The sequence below is a fragment of the Pinus tabuliformis genome, chromosome 2_1 (assembly GCF_031772625.1).
Source record: "Pinus tabuliformis cultivar Carrire ecotype Pingquan chromosome 2_1, CPIR1, whole genome shotgun sequence".
In the NCBI taxonomy this organism is placed as follows: Eukaryota; Viridiplantae; Streptophyta; class Pinopsida; order Pinales; family Pinaceae; genus Pinus; species Pinus tabuliformis.
Genome location: NC_142299.1, coordinates 600291811 through 600300839, shown reverse-complemented (window position 1 = coordinate 600300839; position 9029 = coordinate 600291811). Strand labels below are relative to the sequence as shown.

The 9029-nt window shown below is 38.5% G+C and overlaps 1 pseudogene; it reads right to left on the bottom strand.

The window, feature by feature from the left end:
- Positions 1-501: 501 nt before the first annotated feature.
- Positions 502-1093, bottom strand: LOC149201892 (uncharacterized; annotated as a pseudogene).
- Between the last annotated feature and the right edge of the window lie 7936 nt (positions 1094-9029).

Below are 9029 nucleotides of genomic sequence, written 5' to 3'. Positions count from 1 at the left end.
ATGAATCCAAGAGTCACTTAAATGTATTATAAATTTATATCATGTGATTAATATACACATATAATTCTTATCTTTCATATTTGGTTTTCGCCATGGTTGTGTTTAACATGGTATCAAAGCCAAGTTTTTCTCAGAAACCTGTCAAATCTGCCTCTCTAAATTGGTTAGATGTGCCACTTTGAGCAATCCTGCAACCCTTGGTATTTCTTTCCCTTGCTCCAATGCTAGTATTGACCCATGCTCTAATGCTCTACAACCTTAATGTTAACTCTGCCATTTTTCTACTCCCAATTAGACTTCCTCAACGGTTTCACTCTATGTTATGACCGTTGCATCTTCTAAGAGCAGGCGACATAACTCTCCTCTCATGCACCTGACGTAAAATCCCTCTTTTCTCCCCTTCACAATGTAATAGGAACTTGCATATCTCCTTTCCTTCATCTTATTTTTCTTTGTTTCCTCATTTCAAAACCATTTCCCGCTCTGCTTCTTTTCCTTCTCTTAATACAAAAAGACAACATTACATTCCAGACTGCGATTTAAAGATTTAGGCGGCAACTATGATGGCGGGGAAAATATATCATGACCACTAAGCTGCTTTAATTTAGCCTTATAGATATGCCTCCTCACATGCGTATCATCAACCATCTTTAGATTTCCACTAAGTTCCTTTTGCTTTGCTACCTCTACTATAGAAATAGGCTTCTTGGGGTAGACACTTTCTTCGGCAAAAAATGATGTTTGACTTAGTATTCCTCCAGCTTACTGATAGGTTCATAAACCAGGTTGATCTGGAGTAGAGTTGCCAAGTGCAGAATCAGATTCATCATTTGAATTCCCAACATTGAAAATTCCACTCCTAGACATCTCTCTCCACTTTGAATCAGAACATGGATTCCTCTTTACGAAGGAATCTGCCTGTTCAGGAGTGAGTTCGTTAGTTAAGGAAATCGAGTTGATTCCACAGAGTTCCATTTCTCTTACGAGTTTGAGTTGGAGCATACAAAGATATTTCAGATGAATAGGCGAGGAGATAGTGAGTCGAACAGCCTCCGGGCCTTGTTTTTCCTGGGATGTTTATTTCTTCCCACATTTTCACTGCTCACACTTTCTTCTTCAAATTCTTCTTCCTTACTCCCAAGAAAAATGAAAACATTACTAATTCTTGCAAATCTTCAGTAATAGAAGAGGGCACAACAGTTGCTTTGAGGGAAACAATGGAGGTGTTCGATATCTGAGTGGGTCGCATTCTAAAGGCATGGAAATAGCCAAAGGCAGATTCCTTGTATGTTGAATAAGTCGATGTGGGTGATCAGGAACCCCACACCATATGTAGTGGCCTTGTTAATTACATTGTACAAGACAATAAATGTGGTTATTCCCCATGCTTCAACAACTTCCTTCTCGGTGAGCTACAAATTTCTGCATTCTATGGTTGTTGTAAAATGTTAGATGATACAGGGAGATTGGAACCCAACAAAAGCTCCTATTTTTCTTGGAGATGGCCATACAAACCACAAAAACACATAATAGGTGGGTACTGGCCCCATTACTAATGTTGGACAGGTGACAACATTTCAAAAAACATTGAATGAAGTGAGCAATGAGTTTATTGAAGGTCACAGTTGATATATGTGTTTAATTTCCTTGAAGCAGTGATTCATTTGCTTAGTTTGAGCAGTGGTATGTGCATTGAGTATTTAACCTTGTATGTGTGGTGAAAGTTTATATGCATTGGGATGAAATGTTTTTTTGAGCTACCAACGTTTGAATACTTCTAGGCATCTATTGTTACCAGGAAGGATATAAAGTTGGTCATTGATATCTTGGATTTATTCACAAAAGGATTTGGATGTCAGACTTCATTTTCTTCAACAAAATTTTCTAAAGATTAGAATTCTCTTCATAAGATATTGTGACATTGTCAATGCACAAGACTAATATATAGACAAGTCAGATTGAGAGTAGTGTTGGGTGTATTTTATATAAAAGTTGATACTTTTCATTTGTTGAATCTTTATTTTTGCAAATGGCTCGAATTAATAATGTATTAGAGTTACTGAATACCATGATACAATCCATTATTGATGATATGGTAAAATTCAGCAAAATCACTCTCATAGACATTCAAACCTGCTTACAAAATGCACAAGAAAAGATTGATTTTTTGCAGCTTGAATCTCAACTTTAGCAAGATGAGTTACAACAGAAAAGGAATCCTTATGAACTTGTTTTTTTCTAGAACAATCCCCTATTTGACTTTGAAACAAGATCCAATCAGTAGCCAACAAGTGATCAAGTAAGTAAAGCTAAGGTTGATCAACATCATGTGCCAATTTCAGGAGTAGTTGTGTACACATAAGCAAAATTTAAACCTGCACTTCCCAAGCCAATCATTTGACCTTCGGAAGAGCTTGTCAACATTAAGAAAAGAACAAGTCTTGGATATGACAAGGATGTGTCCTTTCATATTCCATATTACTCAAAGCCCGTCAAGTTTTAGAGTGCTGGATTTATTTATGAAAATTCATTTTCAGTTGTTCCAGATCCTACTCCTCTTCCACAACAACCACAATAGATTGTTAAATGCCAAAATTGTGATTAAGTTGGCCATATGAAATATCATTGTTTTGATCTTCATCCATGTGAGAACTGTCATAAAACCACTCATTCTTCAAATAAATGCTTCAAAAGCAAGCCTCCTGCAAGAACAAAGATTCATATTGGATGGATCACTTCTTGGAAATGGGCTTCAAAAACCAAGACGATATTTCAGTCATATGTCAGAACTTGTTCTAGAGAATTGAAAATTCTTGTAGTTGAGTTTTCTCCATCTTCTGACCTTGTATCTAATGGGGGGGAAGTAATGGTCATATACAAGCTTCAAAGCCACATCAAGTGAGCTTGGGCCACAACCTTCCATACCATATTCAGAGTTATAGCAAGAGACAAAGATTCCCCTGAACATGCCTTTGATTGGTGGTCAGCCTTAAACCATCTATGCGGGGTTGAGAACTCCCTTTTCAGGTTGAGATTCTCCCTCTTCAAATAATTGTGGACACTTCCTCTAGCAGAAGACTTCAACTTCTTGCCAGTTTTAGAAGAGTTCGAGGAATTACATTCCAGAGTTGGTGGTCATACTTAAATCACCGTAGGTTGTAGACCTCCATTTTACAGGTTGAAGGTATCACTCTCCAAATAATTAGGGACACTTCCTCTAGTAGAATATTTCATCTTCTTTCCAGATTTGGAAGAGTTTCAGGAACTGCACTAAGCGTTCCAATGTTGGTGGTCATCCTTAAACCACCATCTTATACCAACATTTTAGAGAGCACATTTAGCCTAGTGCTACAATGAATTTTTTCACATTTTTTATTACATCTCTCTTCTTGGAATCACACATATCCCTTTAGACAAAGGGTGGGAATGTTGGACACGTAATCCGCTAAGGGTTATGGTGAGGAAGTTGAATAGTCAAAGGGAGTCCAAGAGACCTTGGAAGATGAATCCAAGAGTCACTTCAATGTATTATAAATGTATATCATGTGAATAATATATGCATCTAATGCTTATCTTTTATATTTGGTCTTCATCATGGTTGTGTTTAAAAATCAAGAAAAAAAAATCTAACCTTAATTCTATTAGCATTGATTTCTCAACAGGACTAAAGAAGGAGGTCATATTGGAGCAATTTGTAGCTAAGTTCATTGTTGGAGAAAGGCTTCTAGTAGTGATAGGTGGTAGCCCTACTACCCTAAGTTTGTCTTGATCAGAGAAACATAGGAAGTCAATAGTGGGAAGAATTCCCTAAGTAGCTGAGGAGTAGTAGTAGGTAAGAAGTCTCAAAGTGATGTTCCCTTGAAGGACTAAGGAGCAACTAGTGAGCATGAAGACACTTTGTGTTGGTTGTAGTTGGACATGTGATCAACTAGAGGGAAGATTGGAGAGCCAAATTTAGTGACCTAAAGGACCAAGACCATTGATAGAGGCAGTGCTGCAAAAAAAGAGCGAAGGGCCCACATGTGTTCATGATATGACCACGACAGTTGTGATTGCATGCTACATCAACTAGATGGTATGTGTATCCTTTTCAGGGCAATTTGGTTGTCATAGGTGTTTGAAAACAAGCCCTAGTTTGTATCTTGTATTTGTAGATGTATGAGGGCCATTATCCCTAGTAAGGGATCCCTAGGCAGTTTTATTATCAATTTGTTGATATAACAAAGAAGGGTTGATTCTTTTAAAAGATTGTCATGTGCGCTAGTTGATTTACTAATGTGTAATTTTTCGCAGTGAAAAGTAGGATAAGTTGAGGCGTTTGAGTTGGTTGTTTCAAATATTTACGACACTAATCTAGATTCTCACATGCCATGGAAAATAGACACCGTACTAGAGCACTAATTTGTGGGGTCAGTGGATCAGAGTGTGCATGTGGAAGCATGTGATCCATTGGATATTGTGTAGACTTAAAGGGAGTCTAGCTTTAGAGGGAGCAGTCGTAAGGAAGCTCAAATTATTCAAATTCTAATGGGGTACAACAAAGACAATGATACATTCTATTAGGTATGTTGCAGAAGAGGATTCTAGATGGGCTAATGTCATCGGTGATGTTGGATACTTCAGTGGAAGTACCTACCACACTAAGAGGGAGTGTTGAAAGGTGTAGCTTGGGAGGTATTCCACAAGCCCATATTTTGGGTTTGTGATAATTTTTGCCTCAAAAGGACTTTGTGGGAAAAAGACCAAAGTGAAGGGGTTTTAGACCCATATGGGGTTTAAAATCCTAAAAAGAACAATTAAATTAAATTCCTAAGTCTAAAAAAGGATCAAACCCCTAAGGTATAGAGCGTTCCTAGAAGGCTTAGGATAAATCTATTTAAGGAGGCCTTATGACAAGGCTAGGAAATCAAGTGAAGGAAATCATTTGATGAGAGGAGGCCACCGATATGTACTCCTAAGATAGCCCTAGTTTGAGGGTCGTATAGGGATTATACATGAGGAGGTCGTGAACTGATTCTAGTAGCCAAAATATCTCAATATGACATCAAGGAAGGCCCAAGGAATAGTCACAATAGAGGAAAAGGTTTGTTTCTATGAGGTAGCATGCTCTAAAGAAGGTCATCTTTAGCCCCAAGGAGCCGTGACACCTGAGTATGACATGGAGAAGGAACCACATGCCTTATTGATGAAAGAAAGGTGGGAAAAATAGGCTGAGATTACTTGCAAAGAAAGGACACACCTCAAATCTATTGATTCCTGTAAAGAGAAGGCAAAAATGACCTAGTTTATATTAAAGTGATGGTAAGAGATAGACAAAAACCTTAGTATGTAAATAGAAGGCCTAGATGCCAAGGATGAATGCAGCCAGGAGGGCAGGATCAAGCTTAGCTCACAACACAAAGAGGGAGGTCTATGTGGCCAAGTTTGAAGAGTTAACAGACCTACAAGGTGAGGCCACATGTATGTTGTAGAAACCTAGTGCAACTGGAAAGGAGGCTGAACTATTAAGTCTGAGATAAGGAAGCTAGAACAGGGTGAAGCCATGAAGATATTTTGCTAAGAGATAGAGGGTGAACCTGAATACTTTAGGACAAAATTTTGTATACCCTAGATCATTGTCAATCTAGTGATACTACAACCATGATTCTCTGTCAAGAAGTATGAGTTCTAGAGCCTAGGTTTAGATATGAAAGGTAGGGCTGAGATACTAAAAAAGAGGCAAGTAGTGTTGAGACTAGGGTCACTGGTTAATTCACAATGTTGTGTATGAGAAGATTTGAAGCATAAGAGAATGACAAGGGAAATAATGTTGTTGGATTGAATGGAAAATATGGTTCCCTAGGTCTCTGATTTATTGTGAACAAATAAAAGATAAAAGGGCTAGTTATAGAGATCCAGATAAGACTGTTTCATGATTTGAAGCATCAGAATGAGAGCCCTAGATCTAGGCAGATCTAGAAGTGTTTGACAGTAAGAAGAAGCCCTAGAAGAGGGTAGATACATGGAGCTATTTAGGTTTAGGAGAAACAACATTGTGGAATCCAAGTACAATGAGACAACCAAATCACAATTATAGGGCATATCTACAAGCCCTAGGAGAGGGCAGACTTGTGTGCCCTAAAATAGTTAAACATTGACTATAGAATGGGATTATCTAAAGATGAAGTTGTATTGAAGAATGAGAGTCCTAGATTGGTGTAGTAGAGGATATTTTGCAGAACATAGGGTAGTTGATATGCAACTCTACTTCAGTTAAGGAGTGATTGAAGATGGGCAATGCAAGAATAATAGTTAAGGATGGTAATTAAGATTGGACTTATTTTTGAAGGATACTTGTGGACTGTTGGAGGGTAGGGAGAAAGTGATCCTTGTGGGCCCAAAGTGCATAACTAGGAAGGACACTAGGTCTTCTAAGATAGGTATAATTGTTGAGCTCATTGACTGATCTTTGAAGGACTAAAGAAGGAGGTCATAAAGGAGCATTTTTGTGGTCCAAGTTCATTGTTGGAGAAGGACTTCAAGAAATGATAGGTGGTAGCCCTCCTACCCTAGTTTGTCTTCATTAGAACACAACAAGAAGAAAATAATGGGAAGAAGTCCCTAAGTAGCTAAGTAGAAATAGTGGGAAAGAAGTCTCAAAGTGTTATGTCACTGAAGTACTAAGGAGAAACTAGTGATCATGAATACCCTATGTGTTAGTTGTATATCCACTTATGATCAACTGGAGAGTAGATTGGAGAGTTGATTTCAATGACCTAAAGGACCAGGACTAGTGATAGAGGCAATGCAGAAAACAAGAGTGAAGGACCTGCATGTGTTCAGGATATGACCACGACAATTGTGATTGAATGCTACCTCAACTAGACGGTCAGTGTATGTTGTTCAGGGTAGTTTGGTTGTCATAGGTATCTAAAAATAGGCCCTAATTTGTATCTTTTACTTTTGGATATATGAGGGCCATTATCCTGGTACGTGAGCCTTAAACAATTGTATTATCAGTTTGTTAATATAACAAAGAAGGGTTGATTTTTTTTTAAATTATGATGTGTGCTAGTTTATTCACTGATGTGTACTTTTCCGGTATGCAAAGTAGGATAAGTTGAGGCATTTGAGTTGGTTATTTCAGATATTTTATGACACTAAACTAGATTCTCACATGCCATGTAAAATTAACATGGTATTAGAGCACTACTTTGAGGGGTCAGTGGATCAGAGTGTGCATGTGGAATCATATGAGCCAGTGGAGATCTTGTAGTCTCAGAGGGAGCAACCTTAAGGAAGATTGAAATCTCCAAGTTCGGATGGGGCAGAGATACTACAGAGACAATGATCCATTCTACAGGGTATGTTATATAAGTGGATTCCAGATGGGCTAGTGTTTCCAGTGATGTTGAATACTTCAGTGGAAGTACCTCCCTCGCTAAGAGGGAGTGTTGAAAAGTGTAGCTTGGGAGGTATTCCACAAGCCCATATCTGGGTTTGTGAGAATTTTGGTCACAAAAGGAATTTATTATAAAAAGACCCAAGTGAAGGGGTTTTAGATCCCAATGGGGTTTAAAATCCTAAAAAGAAAAATTAAAATTAAATTAAATTAAATTCTTACGTCTAAAAGAGGACCAAACCCCTAAGGTTTAGAGTGTTCCAAGAAGGCTTAGGAGAAATCAATTTAAAGAGACTGTAGGACAAGGCTAGGAAATCAAGTGAAGGAAATCATTTGATGAGAGGAGGCCAGGGAGATACAGTCCTAAGAGAGCCCTAATGTTAGGGTAATATAGGGATGATACATGACGAGTCCGTGAAATGATTATATTAGCCGCAATATCTCAAGATGGTAGCAAGGAAGGCCTAAGAAAGAGACGCAACAGAGGAAAGGGTTTGTTTCTTTGAGGTAGTACACTCTTAAGAAGGTCATCTTTATCCCAAGTATCCTTGACACCTGAGTATGCCATGGAGATGGAGCCACATGCCTTATTGATTAAAGAAAGGTGGGAAAAATAGGTCGAGACTACATGTAAAGAAGAGTCGCACCTCAGATCTGTTGATTCCTATAAGGCAAAGGAATAAATTCCCTAGTTGATATTACAGTGAGGGTAAGATTTAGACACAAACCTTAGGATGCAAAGAATAGACCTAGATGCCAAAGATGAATGCGGCCATAAGGGTAGGATCAAGCTCAAATCATAGTGCAGAGAGGAAGGGATATATGGTTGAGTTTGAAGGGTTAATAGACCTACAAGGTGAGGCCACATGTCTACCAGAGAATCCTGGTGTAATGGGAAAGGAGATTGAACTTTTAAATCTAGGATAAGGCAAATAGAAGAGATTGAAGCCATGGAGAAATTGTGCTAAGAGATAGAGAGTGGTCCTGAAGAATATAGGATAAAAGTTTTGTTGGGTGCGTGTTATATAATTTCCATGGCTATCCCCACACATGAATCCAGGGGGTTATAATGGGGGCGGATAGCCCCCCTTGTCGGGGGGTGGTAGCCCCCCTTGTCGGGGGGTGGTAGCCCCCCTCTACGAGGTTCAAGGCAGCGCCCCAATTTTTTTTATTTGGACCCTATATTAGCTGGGCAGACATGCTTATGTTTTGGTGCATGGGTTTGGCACATGGTTTTGTGCATGATGGTTTTCTACCCATGGTATCTTGTATATCTGGTCAAGATAACTATGATTATGTTCTAATCCAGGGTTAATGGATTGGGGTTTATGAATGCTTCAACATACATGTATATGTGTTGTAACATTGAAAGGAATATAATGAAAAATCAATCTGGTAGTCCCAGTTTTGGGATCCAAGGGAAATATCTGTGTATATCTATTTTATGTTTTATGCTCTTGCCATTGTTTATTTTCCATTTTTAGAATTCATATGTAGGTAATTTTTGTACAAGGTTAAAACATGCATTTGGTATCAGAGTTTTTTCGGCTTCAAGGGGACGTCTTTACCGCTGAGGGGTTTTGCTCAGGCTTGTTGTAGGCCTTGTTCAGTGGGAGATCTATGAGATCGATTCTTGCGGTGAAAGATG